The sequence below is a fragment of the Equus caballus genome, chromosome 15, assembly GCF_041296265.1.
Source record: "Equus caballus isolate H_3958 breed thoroughbred chromosome 15, TB-T2T, whole genome shotgun sequence".
Classification (NCBI taxonomy): domain Eukaryota; kingdom Metazoa; phylum Chordata; class Mammalia; order Perissodactyla; family Equidae; genus Equus; species Equus caballus.
This window is the reverse complement of record NC_091698.1, coordinates 105467288-105489098: the sequence shown is the minus strand read 5'-3', so window position 1 is coordinate 105489098 and position 21811 is coordinate 105467288. Positions and strand designations below refer to the sequence as shown.

Genomic DNA, 21811 nt, shown 5'->3' with positions numbered 1-21811 from the left:
CTGAATGTTATTTTAGAAAACACTGTCTTTTAATTATTTTGAAACTTTGGCCTTTAAATTATAACTCTCTTAATGAATAAGTGAATAAGCAATGATATAGTTTCTTATTTTATGTTTTGTACAAATCTTAGAGTATATTAGAAAGAAGAGCACACATGAAATATTGTAAGAACTATGGGAAAAACTAAAGTTATTTAAAGGTAATTGTGTTTAGTCCATGTCATTGTTAACTATGGAAGCTGCTGGGAGAATTTCTCTCCCTTCTTTTTTTTGTTCCTCCCTCCTTTCCTGCTCCCTTCCTCAGATTCCCAGGGTCCCTCCCTCCTTCCTGCCTCCCTCCCTTTCCTTCCTTCTTTCCTTCCTTCCTTTACATTTGCAAGGTTCTAAAATAAATAAAAACGGAATAAAAACAATGAACTCCCCTAATCCTGCCTGTTTCTGTATAGTAACTATACGTAAACATTTCTATTAGCTTCTCGTCTGTCTTTCCAGAAATTTATATGCAAATACAAGCAAATATATGTGTGTTCATATTTCTGCTTCTCTTCTGCATCTCACTATTTTCTTTAACAAGATATCCTTGAAATCTTTCTACATCAATTCATGCAGCGCTTTTTCATTTTTTACACAGCTGCGTGGTAAGTGAAGGCACTTTGATTTGAACAGCAGAAAGCGTAACACAGATGTAAATCAGACTCCTTCTGCCTTAATCTTTTATAGCGAAGCGAGTATGTCTTGGTTCTTTATGAATAATAATGATGATAAGTATGACTTAAGGATCTTGAGCTGTGCACTAGCCACTGAGCTCTATGCTTTATATGCGTTATTTTACACCATCCTCAGCAACCCTACGCAGCAGAAACCACGCTCCTATTTGATAAATGAAAACACTGAGGCTCTGAGAGCCTGAGTGTGTAACTCCTTCCTGCTTTCAAGCCCGTGCTCTGAAACACTTTACAATCTCTCCTCCCCGTTGGTCGTGCTCTGAAGTCCTTGTGTTACAGAGTCCACACCGCCTCAATTTGCACACCATGCTTCACGACCTCTGCGGCCACCTCCCCTTCTCCCTCCCCCGGTGCCCTGCCTGGCTGAGACTCTCCACGGCTGCCTGCCCTCCTTCAACAGCCCCATGTGGCCCAGCTCTTCCAGTCCCTCCACCCCATCTTTGTCAGGGGAACAGCGTTGTCTCCCCTGGCTTGCACTCGCCCGGGGACCCTCGCTGTCTACAGAGCTTAGCCTGAGCTCCCAGCACTCATGTCCTCTCCTGCTGCCACTCTCAAACCTCTGGGTCCTTGCAGGTGCTGGGGGGATGTCTGACATATCTATGTCTGTCTGAAAAGCGGGAGGCACCCTTGGAGTGCGGCCCAGGCCTGAAATCTCTAGGACCCTACGTGCCTTCTCCAGGGGCACTTGGCTTCTCCCACTTGTGGGGCTGCATTGCCTGCATTATACTTTATTACTTTATCCATAACACTTTTATAGCTCTTTTCACAGCGTGTGGGTAGTTTTCAGGGTTTTTTTGGGTATGTGTGCCCCCCGCCATGAAATAGTTAAACATGAACAGCTTTGTGGCAGAATTCTGTAATTCCATATTTGTATCTATGCTGTCTGGCATGTAGTAGTTGACTCAAAAATGTGTTACATAAATGCAAAAAATTATACATTTATGTATATGGATGGTATTTGCAATAATTTATTCAGCTATCCATTTTATTTAAAAAATAGGCATTTATTTCCTTTAGATACATTAACTATACTCCCTTCACTTGTACCTGTAAGAAACACTTAAGAAAATAGAAGACCTCAACTCATGGGATTAATGTGTGTAGATTTATGACTATGGACCTTTGCAGAAAAGTAAAGATGGGTGTTCAAGAAGAAGACACGGAAGCAGGTTGTTTGATGGAAAAGGCCAAAGATGGTGTATGAGGGAATGCATTGAACTTCGTTTAAAATAGAAATAGATGCACATGCCAGGAAGTTAAATGGAAAATGATGGCATAAAGTGAAAAGTAAATCTTCCTGCTAACTTTGACCCTCCCAGTAAAGAAAATCCCCATGCTTTGTTACATAAACTTCGGGACACCATACAGACGGCTCTGTACCCTGCTTTCCACACTTAACATTTATCAGAAGTCGTTCCATATGAGCTCCTTATAAATGGCAAACACATAATGACACGTCTTCATGCGGCACAAGCATTTATTCACCCATTGATGAGACCGACATCGGCTGCCCGATGACACAGCCAGCACTGTGCTAAAAGTTGGGCATACAGATTTCTCTATCATCAGAAGCCTCAAGCTCTCTGAATGCCGAGCTGAAACTGAAAAGTTTTGGATAAAGATGCTGAGATGGAGAGGGAAGGACCTCGGAGTGTTTTACTTCAAATCCAGAAGCGATGTTTCTAGATTGTTCAGGGATCTGTGGCCTGCTGGCAACTCTCCCTTTTCCAGGAGCTGCTTCTTCCAAGAAATCAGGGAGGCTGGATCCACCTTAAGCCTTTCTAATGCTGACCCCCAGGGGATCCAGTTGGCAATGTTGCTCCTCAGGAAGCTGCAATCTGGAAGGGAGTCGGGGCACCTGTGTCTGATACTCAAAGGCAATTTACTGCCCACTTCAAAAACAGCACAGCTGATCAACACGTTAAAGTATCTCCTGTGTTTCAAGGACTACATTCATTTAATCCTTATAGCAGTCCTGTTAGAAGAAATTATCGTTCCCATGTAACTGATGTGGAAACTGAGGCTCAGCTTCAAGGAGTCAAATAACTTCTCCAAAGGGACACAGACAGTTTAGAAGAATTAGGATTTGTTCCCTGGTCTGGCTGCCTCCAGCTTTTTACCCAGATTTCTGCTTGACACTAAACTGCTTGTGGGACTGGGGACCTTTCTTTCCTGAACTGATTAGCAGGCACACATGTCTGTAGGTTGTGTTTCTACCATTTTTCTACTCCTCATTTTCTTCTATTCTGAAATAATTTATTAACTGCCAAAGTACTGCTTTAAAGATACATGCATTCTAGCAAATCATTTCAGTGGAAAATATCGATTAATGTTCTGCATTTTAAATAAACGATTTATCCTACTAGCTCACATCCCCAATAAGAGGAAAAGGTTGAGACATTTATAAAATCTCTTTTAAAAAATAATCTATGACATCATAAGTATTTTCCCAGACTAACCCCTTTCTCACGCTTCTCATATATAATCTATTGCAATTTGAAAAAATTCTCTTTTGTATTTGGTGTCTTATTTCCTATATTTTTGTTTTGGAGTTACAGAGTTTTGGGACAACAGACTGAATGGGCCGCGTTTTACCAGATTGTGTGGTTTTGCCCTGTGCTGTCGCTCGGGCCTGCACTGCGACGTGGTTACTCGCACCAGCGTCGCTGACTGCCCTATGGAGTATGTCTCTTTTGGCATTGGGGTTTGACACACATAACTCCTTGTGTGTCCAGGTGGGACCATACCCCTGGGTGTTGGTTTTAATTTGATTTCATATCATGCAGTTTTCCGGATGATTTCAGGAAATTTCTTGGCAGGCAGATTGATATAGGGATGAAAATACTAGAACATTTTCTCCTCTTTAAATCTTACTGGTTTTCTGGGTTCTGCTCTCACTTCCACAATATAACCAATCTCTTCTCTCTGGCCTCTTGCCGGCTCTGTGCAGCTTCTCTCTCAGCTGGATCCTGACCACTCAGCTCGCACACCAGCAAAGGGCTTGTCTGTGGAGCGACCTGCCTATGGACAATGATTTGAGACTCTGTTGTGTGATTTTCCAAGTAATAAAATTTGAGAAGAGAGTGAGAGTTATATTCTATTTTCCTGAAATGACTGCAGTTACTTAGGAACTGCTAATTTAGTTATTTACTGTGGGCTAACAAACTACTGCCCCAGGGCCAAATCCACTTGCTGCTGATTTTGTCAATAAAGTTTTATTGGTACACGGCCATGGCCATATGTTTACATAGTGTCTGTGCCTGCTTTCCCACAACAATGGCAGTGTTGAGTACTTGTTTCTGAGACCAAATGGCCCACAAAGTCCAAAATGTTTACTATCTGACCCTGTACAGAAAAAATTTACCCCCGATGATCTATGCCATCTGATGGTTCGCACATCTTCATTTTGTAGACGATCATGTGAAGATTTATGCTTCGTTCCCAGAAGCTATTGTTATAACTCATCAGGAATCCCATTTTGGTATGCTAATCTGTGTTTTTCAACCTACTGTTTTATTTCATCACCCAGGGACTAAAGTATTTATGACATACATACCACAAATATATATTGATTATTCCCTGAGGGCCAGACACTAGTCTTTAAAGGATGAGAGAATGGATAAAAGATATCCAGAAATCACAGAGGGTACCTGGGAGCCTCCTTTGCCCTTTGTGCAGCCATCTCATGTTGGTCTTCATGAGCATCATCACCACAGCACAGCAAGTGAGGGACAGCGGTGACGCAGTGAAGACCGCGTGAAGTTACACCCATGAAACGTTGCAAGTGAATCATGGTAATATTGGTTGTGCTCTTGCTATTATCACTACCATCTGACTGGTCTGGAGGCCCCCAGGGATTTTCAGGGCCCCGTGAAGCTCTTCTTTCACTCAGAAGAGTGTACCAACTCCAGGGCCAGCTGGGGGTGATCAAGACAGACACACAGCAAGAGAACGGACCGGTTGGTGGCTAAAAGCACGGAACAGGGGATTCGGGTCTGCTGGAACCTTGGAATGTCTATATCCTCTTTGAACAATTTCAACTTGTTCTACCCACCTTGAACCTGGAAACACGTCTCAAAATCAAATGGTATTCTTCTGTTAAGCTGATAAGCCTATTCAAGGCCAAGTTTGTCCAGTGTAAACACAGATTTCTCTTTGAAAACTAGGTTATTCTTTTTCATTTTGTTTATTTCATGGTGAGATTTGTATTTCAATGTTTTGTAGTACGCGACGTCGATAATCATCCTTTCAATGTGGACATTTAACTCCATGCCAGAAATGCGAGTTTGGTAAATTTATATATTCCACTAAACATTCTTTAACTTATGACTAAAACTCGATGAGACCAGATGAAACGAGATAGCCTACATGTATGAAACACCTACAATTCAGAAATTTTAACTGACTTTAAAGTCAAGTATGAGTTTAACACTCAATGTGAATAGTTTTTTTTTCAACTCCGGGGAAATGATAATTAAACATAATGCCTCCCCAAAACCGAACCAATGAGGGAAAGTGAATAGGGTAGAGACGAGAAAATAATTAGAACAACTGTGACCTATTATACCAGTTCATAAAGCTCTTAAAGACAGCAGCACCCACAAGGTCGCGGCACATGGAAGACAATCCCAGCCTTGCGTTTCCACATAGCAGTAAGCAGTTCTATTATCAGACAGGCAGTTGAGGGAGTCAGCAGACAAATAAATTACTGTTGCACAGTGAACCTTAACAGGGAAGCCCGTTTTCCTCACAGAGCATCCTAAGAAATTACTGTTTCACCAGATTCTTCTTATTTTTCTCCAGCAAAGTAACATGTGTGAAATGCAGTCCTGACTGTGGGTCTTGAGACCATCACACTAGAGCCTCTGAGATCAGCTGTGTGCGCACATTCAGAAGCCGAGACTGCAGAGGGGAGGTTTAGTCACATTCCAATCCTGTTGACCTCCAGCCTAGGAGAGTCCCTAAAAACACGAGCTGCCTGGGCAGCAACCACTTGGTTGTGTACCAAGCACTTACCCCATCTCTGAATCACAATGACTAGACCTTACTAATCAGTTACTTCTGCAGCAAGTGTGGATTTTGTTTGCAACAATTCAAAATGAAACATTTGCATTTGAGCATCCTGGTATCATTTCCTCCCCACTGACCATCCTGAGGACACCGCACAGCGCCCACAAGGAGACACCTGTCTTTCCTGCCCTATAGGGTTTTAGTAGCAAAAACAAAATATGCATCATCTAATTTGACTGCAAATGGCTCTTTTTAGCACAAACTGTCTGTTTGGAAACCACGCACAAGCGAACTTTTAACTGCCTCCCAGAAGTCAGGAAGTACCAGGAAGCTGAGAGGAGGGAAGTGACTTTGAGCACAAAGCGGGTGGGGCACAAGGGAGAGGATACATGTCCACAGTCCCTAGAGTAGGGTTGAGGCCGGTACCTGAAGTCAGTCCTCTGACCGCTGCTCTCAGCGTCCGACTTGGCTCCCTCAGTCAGTCAGAGTTCGGAGTCGCCACTGGACGTGATTTCACCACTTCTCCTTCAGGTTCATTTTCTAAAGGACAAAACAACAACAACATGACTAACTGAAGGGAGCAGAGGCCGACAGGAGCCTCTCCTTTGTGCTAGTGTGCTCACATCAGAGTTCCGTTTAAGGACAGGGAGCCATACATTTAGAAAGCTGTGAATGATGGTACTAAGAAACACTGATGGGAAGGCCATTGTGTACAAGTAGAAAATGCTTCTATATATTTAGTTAATTTACCCTGAAATCCAAGATATTGAACAGTTTTAAATACATGTCTAGGTTTGAAGGTAAAACTAAGTGCACTGAATATTTAAATGGACCAATTATTAGCTAATTTGTAAGATTATTGCTTTCCGAAGGAGGGTGTGGGGAGGGCAGGAAGGATAAAGGGGGTCAATTATATGGTGACAGATGGACACTACACTTTTGGTGGTGAGCCTGCTGTAGTATACACAGATGTCCAATTATAACATTGTACACCTGAAATCTATACAATGTTATAAACCAATGTTACCTCAATAAAAAAAAGATTATTGCCTTCTTTAACACTTTGATGCAATTAAGAAACAATTTAGTAAGTGAGAAATATTTTCAATGTGAAACTATTTCTTGGAAATAATGTGATTTCATTCATAACCAAATATAGTCTGTTGGTGACAAGGGTGTTTCTAAATAGCTCAATTTTATTTTAGTAGGAGAACAACAAAAGTCATCTTCTTTAACGTACATTTACAATTTGTGTATTAACTCTCTATCAAGGTTTTCTGCAATATTGTCTCCGGATTAAGAACCATTGACTGTTGTAATTTGAAAAGAGAATACCCAGATTATTTCAAACTATACTGTCAAAGAGAGAATTTATTTTTGTTAAAAAAGATAAACTAGAATATCAAAAAGTGGAGAGAGCTGGGTGCCTCAGTTGTTGAAGCCATTGTTCCTGGTGCAAACCTCCAAATTCAGAGGCGCTCATTAAATTGAGTCTATGGCAGTAACAGAGGAAGTGTTAATGGGCAGCAGTGAAGTGTGTCAGGCAAGTGAAGAGACCCTGAGGGCTCTCCGTGCTGCTTATGAGCAGCCACATGCCGCAGCATTACCGTAAATCCTCTAAAAGACACTGTCCCCCACTTCTGGTGTGTTACCTCGCAATAAAGAAAATATTCAGGGTGCTTAGCAAGTAGGATTGGAAATAAGATAACACGCAATTTCCTATAAAATACACAGGCAGCCTATAAAATGCAACCATAACAAGTTTTATTATTTTCCCTAATAAGAATTTACCAAAACAAACACATAAAGAACGGAATAATTCGGAAATATGCACACGGAGCTAGAAAGGTTTTAAAATTACCCTGAAAAATCATGGTTGGAAAATAGGATGAGAGGGAGTATATTTTTAGTGTGTGTCAAAGTCTAGAATCATCAGTTTGGAGTTATTTTGTAGTATTTTAAATATATTAAACAAAAAATAGCCATATTTTTTATGTCAACCATCTGACAATGATAAGGTTGGGCTAAAAAGGTAAGACATTTCCTTTAGTTCCAAAATACCCAGAGTCCCCAATGCCTCTTGATGGCACTGGGTATGAACTCCTGGCCGGTGAACCATCTGTATAGGAAGGGGGCTCTTCCTGTTTCATGAACTCACTCAGATCTCATCTCTGTGTTTGTTTACGTGGCAGGTGCACCTTTATAGCTTTGAGTGTCCACTAAGTGACACCAGGAATTGCTCTACACATGCCTTCCTGCCCCGAAGTGCTTCTACGGCAGGACATCACTGATGACAGGAACAGGATCAGTCTGCTCCACGCCTCTTGCCCTGTGAGGCGCCCACCCATCCCTCCCCGTTGGCCCCCAAGCAGAAGGAGGGGGCTCCCCGTGACTCTCCCAGCAGTTGTCAGCACATTGAGCTGTGGACATTCGCATCCCTGCAGCTACTGCTTTCCTGAGGTTCCTTATGTCAAAGGGACCTTCTGATTATCTAAGTTGTCCTTAAATGACACATACATGTGCCTTCTTGGCAATCTGAGTCACTGCTGTGGGATTATCTACCAGCAGAAACGTTTCTTGCCTTTTTTTTGCTCTTCCTAAAGTTCTACATGAGATTGGTTAAAAAATGAGGGATGTGTTTTGACAGTGCCTCTTCCTTAGACTTACAACACTGAACAATAGAGCCAGACAACTCCTCATATGGCACGACGAGAAGTAAACCCTTCTCAGTGAATAGAGAGGAGTCTCCAGGAACGAATCCAAAGGACCCTGACCTGATTTTGTTGGCTTTCCTGACCCATGGCTTGATACTGTCTGAACGGGAAAACTGCTCTTTAAAGGGTCTCCCGTGCACTTCAGTGGTCAAACTGGGATGCATAGTGGTCGAAAGAGAACAGTGCGCTGCAGCAGCCAGGGCCGGGTGCAGTCCTGGCCCAGTGTGCCCTCACCACGGTTGCACATGTGCCTGCTGCCATTGTGCTTGTTTTTCTGCCTCATCTATACCTACTAGTAGGATGTGAGGTCCTATTGCCCAGAGACTGAGTTGAGATGAATAAATTGTTTTATATGTAGTAGGTTCTCCATCAGTTTTTCCTGTTTCAGTAGAGGGATTATGTTTCCCTTTGTGCCAAATGAAATATATTTTAGCAAACCCACTCCTTTGCTTACATTCTTTGTTTTAGAATATGCTCATGAGAGGATAATTCAGCTTCTAGTTGGCTATGAAATTTACAACATGTTCACTTCCAGTTTTTCAGAGAAAAGAAAAATGATCATTTCTCCAAAGATATAGATGATAAGGTAGATAGGAGAAAATATATAATAAAAGAAGTAAATGAATGAGGATGTCTTAAGAAGAAAAAATAGCAAATCAGAAGATGAATGTATGCAGATTTTAAAATCACTCTTCTTTTCATTTTTAAATACTTATGCACCTCTTCGCATATGTTTTTAACCTAACCCCTTACATATTTACCCAATGACTTCTGTCACTTATACTGTTGGAACGTGTTTTTGACAATTAAGAAGGTCCAACTCTACCTCCCGTAGACTTCTCAGTCTCGGTATTTCCTGTGGATTGCCTGTGCCACATTGCTCCTCAGAATATGACCTTAATCTCAACCCCTCTGCAAAGACCACTGATTCCAGCACGTTAACAACAATGTAAAAAGACACCAGTAAATGCAAGTTGTAGTTTGGAGCTTTTATAGATAAAAACATCATATGCATGATCTATTCTCCAGCTATCCTCTGATTACCAAGTATTTCCAAGCTTGGACCTGTATCTAAGACCACCGTCTCACTGGTTCTTGAAACTAACACTGGAAAGAAAGCTTGCACTTCCCACTGTGGAGTTTTAGGAAGAGCTAGCAGGAATCCTGATATGGAGCAAAGGGCACTGGAGGTTGCAGCTTGGGTGTGGGTGTGGCGACTGGCCATGGGCAGGACTCTACACAGATTTGTGCAGCCAGCTGTAGAGGGAACAAGCTTGTTGTACAGAATTTGGCAGTGTGGATGACAATTTAAAATGTGCACACTCTAACCTAACAATTCCAGCTCCTGGTATGCACCAAATATGTTCAGTCATGTGTGTGCACAGATACATGTATCAAATCGTTTAATGCAGTATTGTGTATAATCAAACTGAAAAGCCATCAGTGAACTGGTTAGACTATTATTATAAATAAACAATCTAGGATTGCTGTGTATGCCTTGACAGGACAGGGTCAAGAGCAAAGTGATAAAAGATGGTGGGGAGCAGCACGGACTGTTAACCCCGTTTATGAACAACAATGCAAGTCAATGACCCAATGAGATACTTTGTAGTCACATGCATACACATGCAAATGCATGGGAAATGTTTAGAATGGGTCCAGACCCAGTGGGTAACAGAGATTATCTTTGGAAAAAGGTGTGGGATTTTGAAGACTAAGAAAGATTTTTCACTTTTTATCTTAAATACTTTCAATTGTTTATTTTAGTGCCAAAGCAAATTCATGTAACATTTAAGTAACAAAAAGTTCTGAAAAAAATGACAATAATTTCATATATCCATTACTATCTTCAAAAGTTATATATCAATTACTGTAAAGAATGGTTAATACATTCAGGTTGAAAAATTATACTTCTGAAGTCATACAATAATTACAAGTAACTTGAACTCTTCAAAAACTCAAACCATTCATTGCTTCACAGCATAGTTTGTAACTGGTTCTGGGATCTGCTGACTGTTTACACACCAATAAACAATGCTACAAGGAAATCACATTTAAGTTCAATTAGAACATCCTAGCTCATTAAAAAAAAATCCATCCATATCAAGCGAAATGATATAGAAAGCAATTAAACATGGAGGCAATTAAAACAAAGGCCAGTCCGCGCTGTGTCAGGAAGGAGACGGCTGCTTCGACGCCCAGCGCCAGACCTCCAGTGCCTGAGCCGGCAGGCAGCAGGCCAGTCAGCAGTGCTGGCACGCGGGGCTCCTTCTGCCATGTCAGGTCACAGGGTGCCAACGGCCACTCGTGGAGAGTGAGAATTTATCACCAAAGGCCCAACCCCAGTAACAAACCTAGCAAGGCAGAATGGCTTTTGGCATCATTGAATATTAGAACTCAGAGTAACCTTAACAGTCTGTTCACCTGCCCTCCATTTTCAGGCCTGGACGCTCAAGTCTGGAAAAGCTGAGTAACCTGCCCACGGTTACGTGGAAGGTAAGCAGAAGGCTCAGGACAATGTGCCAGGTGGACTGTCCCAGCCCCCTTCCTCATCTATTTGAAAACTATTTTAGAGAAATCTAAGAATTAATTTGAGTTAATTTTATTACTAATTCCACGCTTTAGTCTTCAGGACACATGGATGAGTGAATTTTTATGTGGCATATATAGGGCGAGGATCAGCATCAGACACAAAGCAGTATTTGGGGTTCTACAATTCACATCTTAGAGACACCCCTTGCTTGGGAGCCCTCTGTATGTGAATTTAGGATGTTAGGAATGAATCCTCATGAACACACCGCTGGGGCAGCTCTAGGATTTGGCCCCAGAAGTGGCGACGTCCATCCACTAAGGTTTTCAGGTTCATTCCCTCTGCTCAGTGGTGAAATGAGTGGTTCTTACTGAAATCAAAGCTTTCTGAAAGGCAATGTCCAAATAAACCCAATTGGAGGACTCAGAGACAACAACCTGCCAAGATTTCTTTCCTCAGAAACCCCTTGGTCCAGATGCTAATTACCCCTCAGCCAAGTTTACTTCAGCTTTCCCGCTTGCCTCCCTATTCCTGTTCCTCCTCCTCCCACCCCTGAGAAGAATCTTTAAACTATTGTTTCTTTTGTGTCATGCCACTGCTCAATAATACATCAACGCAAGAGTAATAACTCACTATTATCATTATAATGTCTATACATGTATCACAATTCAAAATTAAAAGAGTTTCACTCACAAACTTATAAATCACACCCATTTTACTGGTGAGGAAACTGAGGTTCAGAGAGCATCACTTTTGTGAGTCAGAGCTGACAAGGGGCAGAGCTTGAACTAAAAACATTCCTTTAGCCTGGCTTCCAAGGTCTTGAAAAGCTTGGTTACAGATTATCTCTGAAGTCTGAAGTCTCAGGACTGTGATGTGACCTTTAGCTCAGGACATGTTATTTTCTCAGTGTCCCTCGAATGTAGAGCTTTCTCTCTCTTTTTGGTTCACTTCTCTCTCTCTATTTAAATATCAAAGATTTTTCAACTCCCATGTCAAATCCCATTTATCTATTCAGAGACTTCCCAGATCATGCCAGCCCTCAGTAGGAGGTCACTGTCTTCTCAATGATGGACATAGCCATCCTCCAGCCGATCGTCGAAGATCGTGGAGCATGAACATTGACGGTGTTTACATTTCACTTGACAGCTAGCTGCCTCTTTGTTGCTTTCTCACTTTGCTGCTGCAATTGTTGCTATTGTTATAAAAGATGACAAATTTCTTGAAGGCAGGGATTGTATCTGTTCATCTTTGTATCATTAGAGGCCAGAAAAGAGGGAATTTGTTAAATGAATAAATTTTAATAGTAATAATTATACAGTCTGTATTGGCAAGACAGAAGATATGTCCTATTCTGTGAATTCCTCAAGGTCCCAGCACAGTACTTAGCATATATTATGTGCTCCCCAATATTTACTGATCAATTGGAAACATACAAGCCGTTTGTCTTAGTCTGTTCCAGCTGCTATAACAAAATACCACAGATTGGGTGGCTCATAAACAACAGATTTATTTCCCAGTTCTGGAGGTTGGTTCTGGAATTCCAAGATCAGGGTGCCAGCACGGTCAGGTGAGGACCCGCTTTCAGGCTGCAGATTTCTCACTGTGTCCTCACATGCTGAAGGGGGAAGGGGGCTCTGTGGAATCTCTTTCATAAGGGCACTATTGTCATCATGAGGGCTCCACCTCCCAAAGGCCCCTCCTCTTATCATCATATTGGGGATTACGGTTCAACCTATGAATTTTGGGGGGCCTCAGATATTCAGACCATAGCATCATCTTTCAAAAGATGAAAGGTCGTATACCAACAGCCTACATCAGGAAAGGCAGGGATGGAGCACAGGTCTGTCTGAGACAGTCGTCTCTCTTAGGAGTGAACGCGTGTGGCCAGGAGATGACTTGCTGGGAGTCTGTGCCCACTCCTGAGAGTGGTTCTCACTCCTGCTGTTTCTGAGATGCAACAGCTCTATGAATTGAATCCTGCTATTAATTGCTGGCTGAACTCCACAGAATTTGCAGGGGATCCTTGGGTAAAAAAACAGAATTGCAGCAGCAAGCCCCTCTCTTAAAATAGATACAAATCACTGTCTGTCACTGGCTGTGATTGTAGAGGTGACTTAAATATGTTATTAGTTCAACTTCAACCAAGGCCGCACGTTCCAACTAGAAACTTCCAACGCTGAGGCGCAGGGGTGCATTTAGCGACCTTCATTTTTGACAGACTGCTGAGTGGAAGCGCTTTGTCTTCCAAGATGAAATGCCAAGGATTGGGTAGCACTCGCTGGCTCCCAAAACTCACAGCCATTTCATGTACAGGGCACTTATAGGAAGGCGCAGACTGAGAAATGAGGCTCCTCTGTGCAAATACGTCCTTCCTCTAACGGCTTTCCGAGTGACAGAACAGGACCGCTCCCGGGGACAGTGTCTTCACGCTGATCTTTTCATTTCATCCTCAGGACAAGCCTGAGAAGAGGGCAAAGGTGATCATCAGCCCTATTTTCAGAGAGAAACTGATTTCCAGAAAGGTAACTTGCCCAAGCTTACACGGCTGGCATTTGACCCTGGCTTCCTGACTGGACATCGAGGGAGTTCCACCCTGTCAGCTGCCTCCAAGAACTAGATGCAGCACGCTTCCAAGTGAGATGGGCCATGCGGTGGAATCTGGCTCTGCTGTGCCTTGTGAACTGAGACCAGGAGAAGAGGAGTCAGGGCCCACTCAGGCAGGGTGGAGAGGACGCTCCCGGACACAACTGCCTGTGGGTGGGCTTCGAGGAGTCTGGGAGGGACTTAAGTCCACATACTGACACTGGTACCAGCCAACCTCTAAACCCTCTTTGGGAATCCATTCCTTTGAGTATCAATGTTTTTTGTTTTTTATTTTTTTGAGGAAGACTAGCCCTGACCTAACCTCTGCTGCCAAGCCTCCTCTTTTTGCTGAGGAAGCCTGGCCCTGAGCTAAGATTCATACCCATCTTCCTCCACTTTATATGTGGGATGCCTACCACAGCATGGCTTGCCACGCAGTGCCACATCCGCACCTGGGATCCGAACCCTCGAACCGCAGGCCTCCGAGAAGCGGAAGTGAACACTTAACCGTTGCGCCACAGGGCCGGCCCCAATTCTTTTTATTTTTAAGATTTTGTCTTTGTAAAATGCAAATGATCCTGGGACAGCTAATACTTTGTCACCACTGATTAAAAAAATGTTTATTTTTCATGCTGCAAGGATAGTTGAGTTAGTGTGGGTCAGCATCTACCTTCTCTCTCTCAGCCCCTCTCTCTGTCACACACACATACACTCACACGCTCCTTCTCATTTTCAGTCTCTCTTTTCCACATGGGAGAACACCACAGGGTAGCAATTGCAAGGATTTGGCTATAAGATTTAGGGAGAGTTGGAGACTTAACAGCGTGTCGTTGCCCAGATTTATCAAAGCACATCGTTGCGGCACATTCAATGCTTTGCAGCTACCCAGAGAGGTGTGCTCTGCTCTCCACTTGGCCACTGTCTGATGTGGAAATCTCCCTTTGGATCTCAGGGAAGGAGAAGTGGTTTGGGAATCCCTGGCTGCCAACCGAAAAACCAGGAAAGGGCAACCGGGAAGTAGCTCAGCCCACAGCGGCAGGAACTGAGACAGGTAACAAGCATAAGATAAAGAGATCGGGACCCACCGCCCCCAGCAGAGAGGCTAGACCCTTGTGGAGTTGGGAAGGAGAGAGAGGCACAGACACAAACCAGTCTGTTCTAATCAGAAATGCCACAGTGGAGGTGTGCGCAGAGCTTTGGGGTCACCGCCGAGGGGAGCCAGCTTTGCCGTGGGAGCTGGAGAGCTTCTGGGAAGAGCGGACGGCTGAGCTTTGAGTGGTTCGTATCATTATGAGATGAGGAACAGAGTAAGTTTCTGGGGAGGAAACAATGGATACAAAAGCACAGAGCAATGAAAGAGAATGGCGTGTTCTGAGAAAGAGATAGCAGGTCCCGAAGGGTCTGTATCCTCTCCTGTAGGACGCAGGGAACCACCATAAGTCTTCAGAGGGGGGATGAGAGGATCAGGCTCATGTTTTAGAAAAGCAGCCCTGGGAACAGAGTGGAGGGGGAGAGACAAGCGAGGCGCATCAGGAGAGAGGTGCAGGGTTGGGGTGTGAGCATGGAGAGGCCAGCTCGCACATCCGTGCAGGGACCCCAAGGTCCGGTGAGAGAGGGAGCCAGCAGCTGAGCCATCTGCCATCCTGCCTCAGAGTGTCCAGGTGGGCAGTGTCCACCCCACCTGCCACACTAGGACAAAAGGCACACTGGATTTCCAGGCATCCCATGTTTCATAAAGCTTGCTTTGTTTTCATGGCTCTAGTAGCAACATGAAAGGAAAATCTCCCTGTTCCCAAAGCTCAAAGGAGAGCAATATTTTGGATTTTTGAAATCGCACTCTACTTGGTGGCCATGTAAGGTTATGAGCATGTGGGAAGGGTGTTAGTGTGATAAGGCAAAGATCAATATTTCCACACACGCTCTTCATAGTTGTAGCTGGTTGTAAAGTTTGTCAACATACGGCAGTTCAAAATTCCAGATGCAGTTTCTTCTAAAACACATACTAGAAAAAATGTTTTGGAAACACAGCTAAAATCTGCAGAGATGTGCAAAGGTAACATTCCTTTTTGACAGATTTTAAAATTTCTATGGATGTTATATCTTTGCCTAATAATTTTAATTCTTGGGGTAGGAAGAAAGAGAGAAAGAGAAGAAGTAAGGAAGGAGGGAGAGCAGGATCATGGAAGGGAGACGATCTGAACAGTGTGGGTCAAGCTAAGGTTGCTCACATTTTGAAAATCTGGAAAACACTGCTAATATCTACCTGTAGGGGAATCATCAACAAATCATAATGTCTTGATATCATCCCAATAGAGAATTACTACCAACGATAAACAAAGTGATAGATCTGTTTTCAGGGTTGATACATCTAAGTGTCCGAAAGAAACAGGGAGTGAGCAGTAGTGCCAAATGGGGACGGCGCGCACAACTGACCTGGATTGCTTGGCGCTGCTGGCAAGGGGCAGAGAGAACACGGGAGGAAGTCCCTCAGGGCCTCCCTTCACTGATGTTTACCTTCATGCAAAGACACATTTTAAACGTATGCATTTTAAAATGGCACATCTCGAAGGCAAAGTAGTGTGTTTTAAAACTTTTAAAGATTTGAGATTGTTTCATAGGATGGTTTTATCAATAAAAAAAATTATCCAGATGGAAGTATCCTGTACTCCAATTTTCCCAGCCTCTTGGGTCTGGACCTGGGCTCCACCCTGTTCTAAGCAGCGAGACACCAGATTCCCGCCTGCACCCCCACACCCACAGCACAGACGTGGTCCAGGCTGTGGACACGCCGTCCTTCCAGCTGGTTGTGCAGGTGTTTTCAGTTGTAGGAGAAAAGCTCGGTTCTCTTTCTGTGATGACACAGCGCCTCCGTGTAGCTGTAATCTACCCTCCCAACCTCATCACCTCCCAAAGGCCCTGTCTCCAAATACCATTGGGGGTTAGGGTTTCAATAGATGAATTTCACGGGGGCACATTCAGTCAAGAGCAGTGCCTAGTAAGCATTTCACTCTTACATTCTACATGCCTCCTTATAAAAGGCATGAAATTTAAAAAATTGTAACAGTAAAGGGATTAAAGGTAAGTGGGGGTGCAGGCATTTTTAACATATAGAGTTTATATAATATCTATGTATTATTTAATTAAAATGTACCAGTGACTCAGTGCTTAATGCATTTTCTTTTGGTTTTACTTCCTTGTATTTTAATGAAAGACTCACGTAATGAAAATGAAAGACTCACGATAAATTGTATTGTGTGCAAACAAATATATTCATCCGATTGGTACCCACATGAGAGAGGGGCAAACCCCAGGCTTCCTGAATCCCACGTTCCTCACTGGGTAGGTGTATTTCATCATCCATCGAAGCCAAGACAGTGTGCACAACACCAAAGAAATACGGATCTTGATAAAGAGATAATGGGGCCAATCCCATGAAGCTGGTTGGAATTAAGTTCACAGCTTATTTCCCATCACACGCATCAGGGACGCAGACAGCCTCTGTGCAACAACCTTCCGGTGAGTCTGGATTGACCCAGCATCAGCCCTGCTGCCCACGCTTTACCCAAGTAAGCGAAGATCCTCAGGTCTTTCCTGGTTCCTAAACTTGTTAATATTTCACGTGGTATTTGTGTAAACATCACAGAATCAAAATCTATAATAAACAGATTATTATAAAATTCTACAATGAACAGTTAAACTCCTACATTCCACTTCTAAGATACTGTAAAATCCACATTACAGATTAGTATCAGTGCTGGTGTAGACTGATGTTCACCTCGCTCTTTATTAGCCGATAAAAAGCTCTATACCTTGAATGAGGCCAAGTCAACCTACGGCAGTGGTCTTTCTACCAAAACAACTTAGCAAAGACGGTGGTTCTGCCCGTGGACATCCTACTGCTGTGTTTGAATGTTTAGTCTGTTTGGTTAAAATAATTAGAAACTACTCTGAGAGCGAAAAAAAGGCAGGTGCTAGAAAAGCGATTCGCTTCATTCTTCTATCAACCCATAGGTGAATCCAATAGAAAAAAAAACGAAGAAAGAAACCCAGCTGTGCAAAAGTAATGAACTTCAATCATTCTCACAAGAAACAAGGAAGAAACATCCCCAAGAGAAAGTCTGTTGGATGGAGAGGTGAACGGGGAGAGTGTAACCAGGCCTGAGAGGCCGCACTTCATCATAGAAGGTGAGCTAACCTGACCCCGGGCAGGTCAAGATCCTGTAACTGGACTGATCGGACCGCATGCCATTCTGGAGCCAGTGAGCCCTGCTGGGCGTTGCGGAGGGCGGGCAAGTGGGAGAAATCAGCCCTGAGGTCACAGGCGCCTCGTAACAACGTTCTAGTCTCTCCTAAAATGAGTGTGTCTGAGCAGGGATCTAGGTGGGTCAGCCGCACACCCTTTTGTACGTATTTCTGTGTCATTGGTGTGTCAGTGAGGATGAATGTGTGCAGTCACACCTATAACATTAGGCTGCATCCTAGTATGTTTATCTTTTGTTGATAAACAAGGCTGTGCAAATTCTTGTCTTGTACTTTCACTTAATTTTTAGAGTCTATTTGTATAATAAAACCCAATGAAAAATGTAGATATTTTGAGTAAATTTGTATGAAATGAAAAAAAATTTAAAAATATCAACCAGTTTGTATCATATACTTAAAATTTCTTTCTATGGTGGAAAACTGGAAAGCAAGGACAGGTAAGCGACCCACCCATGCAAGGCCACAACGCGAGTCTGACCTTCACACATCCTGGTGATGTGTAAACAGCACACATGGGCCATCAGGAGATGAAGCGTTGATTGTCTCTGTCCACGATAACAGCAGTGGTGACAGAGAATAAAGTGAGCAGATATGATGCATGTGTGGGAAAACTCTGTATAAGATCCGAGACAATGGTCTACACGGCTAGAGGATGCAGTGACGTGGGAGCTCACTCAAGCATTTGGAAGATGTGGTCCCGGCTCGGGCTCTGCTCCTTAGAACTTTATGATCCTGGACAAACGTTTCACCTCTGTGGCAGCTTTTCGCGGATTAGCAGCAAGTTCATCCAGATGATCTCTGGGGCCCTTACCTGCTCTGAATTACAGAGGACTGTGCTGAAAGCATTCCTTTAAATAGTGAGCTCTACTATTTTATGCATAGTGGGATCTGATTAAGACAATCTAAAGTTGCAAACAGATTTTAAACAATGCGCTTTACAGACAGAATAGACTACATCATCTCCTAACTGAAGAGAAGTCCCTTTTATTTGTTTTTTATTTGCTTCTGACCCTTTTGAGAAACAGAGAATAACGAATTTTTTTAAAAAGGTGTTGCCCAGACCTGGCCTTAATGAACCGAAAGAACAATTCATAACCGTGAGATCCGGTCTTTTCTTGGATTGCAGACAGAAGGAAGAGCAGGTTGCAGCACTAGTCCTTTCTGTAAATCAAATGTCAAGGGAGCAGCTCTGATATTCAGTCGTGGGCTCCCACTTCCTCACAGGCATTTCCTAAATCCACGTTTGATGAGTTTCCCCAGCTATCAATTCTGTCAGCTCCCTCTGGAGCCGTACAGAGCGTGCTTCATGGAAATGTCATCCGCCAGGGCTGCAATTACTGGCACTGCAGCAATCACCGGCACAATGCAGAATGGGTCGAATTCAGGTGAGAGTGAGAGCCGGCAATCAAGCCTGGGGACGGGAGAACAAAGCCATTTTCTTTCATTTGCCGTCAACACAACCATCAGGGCTTAATTACAAGGCGAGTGTGGGGCTGGCTGCTGAAAGGCTGATTATTATCCAGCTCAGCTCCAAATCAGCTCTGTATTGATGGGCTGCGAGGAGAGGAAGCTGGCTTGGCCCCAGTGAAAGGTAACAGGCGGCAATGAGCAACGGGAGGAGAGGGGACACACTCTTGGGAGTAAAAATAACTTCAGAGGGAGGGAAGGTGAGCTACCTGAGAGCCAGCTAAAAATAAGGCATATAGCGCGACCAGTGCGCCCATCGCTCAATCCAGCACAAATGCACCTGCTCCGGCCGGGCCTGTTCAGTCCCCTGGAACGGGGTGTTCTTCCTCCTGAAATTCCTTCTTTTCAAACAACATTCACCAAGATGCCCCCAGACTCAAAGACATTGAGTGCATTGTGTTTTTATTACTAATTTTTTACAATTGACTTAAAAGCATTCTAAATCAAGTTCCCAAATTATCACCCTACATATTATACGTATATATTTTATATCTATATTTAATATATATTTTGCTATGTCTACATTAAAATATCAAATGTTCAGTTCAACATATCCTCTAGGGACTGGGATATTAACACTTAATTGCAAGTCTTAACTACCTTCAAATAAAGCCTATGCATTGAAAATGAATGTACTATTTATCGCCAAAAATTACACACATACACATACATATCCTTCCGCCATCAAAACACCTGTACTTATGTATGGACGAAATGCAACAATGCATTTTCCTCAGTTTTATTAAAATTTCGTTGTAACATGGACAGCCCCACAACAGAAAAAACCGACTCAGATCTGCTTTATTTAAAGTTCTAAAAACAGCTTCTCCTCCCAGGCAGTGCTGTCCCCTTGCACTCGGGGTTAGGAGGTGCGGTCCTGTGAAGCTGGTGGAATCCACACCGCCGGTCCCGCCAGCCGACCTTGGGATGGAGCAGGAACTTGCTTACCAGCAGGCACACAGTCACACAGAGCGGAGTCGTGCTCAAGTGTTACAGAGCTCAGTGCCAAATTATGCACTTAGGGGACCTCACGTTTCCTAATCTATTTTAAATGGCCTAGAAAGTAAGCCCTCCCTGTGCTTGGACGAGGCACAGACAGGACAGGACATCGAAGCTTTCTGTATCCCTGCCCTATGCCTTTCTGTCCGGGCTTTTGTTCTTCTGGATCTGGGGTGGGCGGGTGCTCGTGTTTTCTTAGCTTATTGCTTATGAGGGACAGCAGGAGTTTATGAAAACTGGAGAGAAGAAGCCATCATCTTGCCACTGAGCGGGCCAAACGCAGGTGGTCAGAGTTCTGAGTGATGCAGTTTTTGTAATCCATCTCCAAGCACAATTAAAATCCAGGAACTTTGTCCTGCCACGTACAGGTGTCTAATTTCCCCCATACACGTGGGTCCTGGAGACCTAGGAAGTGCAAGCTCTCTGCAGATTCCTTCACACCTGCCTGAAAGTGACCTTGTTTACCACCTGAAACTACGAGAGAAAATCCATTTGAGCTGCTGCCACCATCCTCGCAAGCAGAGTCAGGAACAACAGCCCCTAACTGGGTTCTCCAGGTCCGTTCGTTCCTCCAATCCATCCTCACCCAGCAGCAAGACAGTCTTCCTCAAAAGTAGCTCGGACCCTGCTGCTCGCCCTCAGGATCCTTCAGAGGCTCCCAACGGCATCGGGGCTTCCAAACCTGAACTCCTCCTGCCTCTCAGGTGTCCTAAGAACTGACTGCACTTCCCTGTCTGAACTCTTACGTTACTCTCAAAGTTCTGCTAAAGCAGTTCTCAAAGTGTGGCTGAAGGAACCCCGGGCGTCCCTTCAGCCCATTCCAGGAGTTTGTGAGGTCTTGCCTCGTCCAGCTACAGAATCTGTGAGGTTGGATTATGTTCCTATGCTTCAGTCAAACAATTTAATGCAAGATGTTGACAACAGATGTAGATGAGAATTCAGCTGTTTTTTTAAGAAAGGCATTAAAGAGATTTGCTAACTGTGAAATAGTGACTCTCTTTTGATAATTTTTCTGTGTTATGGAAGTATGGCTATTTTAAAAAATTATATTACTTATATTAACATAATGGGTTTTTTAATTGTAATTTAAAAATAAATACATTTTAACAGGTCTCAGTTTTAATTTTTAATATGGTAAATATAACCCTCATAAGCAAAATCTCCACAAAGGACTCAGAAGCTGAAGAGTTTTAAAGCAGCGTTGGAACCCAAACCTTAAAGAAGCCCTGATCTAATGCACTGATTTTGCAGTTTGCTGCACATATGAACATACCAAACTCTTTTTGCCTCAGGGCCTTTGCATATGCTGTTTCCTCTGCCAGGAACACTATTCCATGCTTAAAATTTACCCCTCTCGATGGGAAGAGCTTATGCCTCATTCTCTATATCAGCCCTGCAAAATTCAGGACCTCAATTTTTAATTTTCTTAATTGGTTATTTGTTCTTTCTTTTCTCTTATGGGAAGAAAGTTCACTGAAGCCCATGACTTGTCTGCTTTGTTCCCTGGTGTCCTCACAGGG

At 43.4% G+C, this 21811-nt stretch overlaps 1 protein-coding gene across 50 annotated transcripts in view; it reads right to left on the bottom strand.

Moving 5' to 3' along the window:
* Positions 1 to 21811, bottom strand: part of MYT1L (myelin transcription factor 1 like) — a 446903-nt gene that overhangs the window by 305000 nt on the left and 120092 nt on the right. For all 50 annotated transcript variants that reach the window (XM_070236766.1, XM_070236774.1, XM_070236800.1 and 47 more), the window contains exon 3: positions 6162 to 6275. The gene's annotated coding sequence lies outside the window, so the exon portion shown is untranslated. The remainder of the gene's footprint in view (positions 1 to 6161; positions 6276 to 21811) is intronic.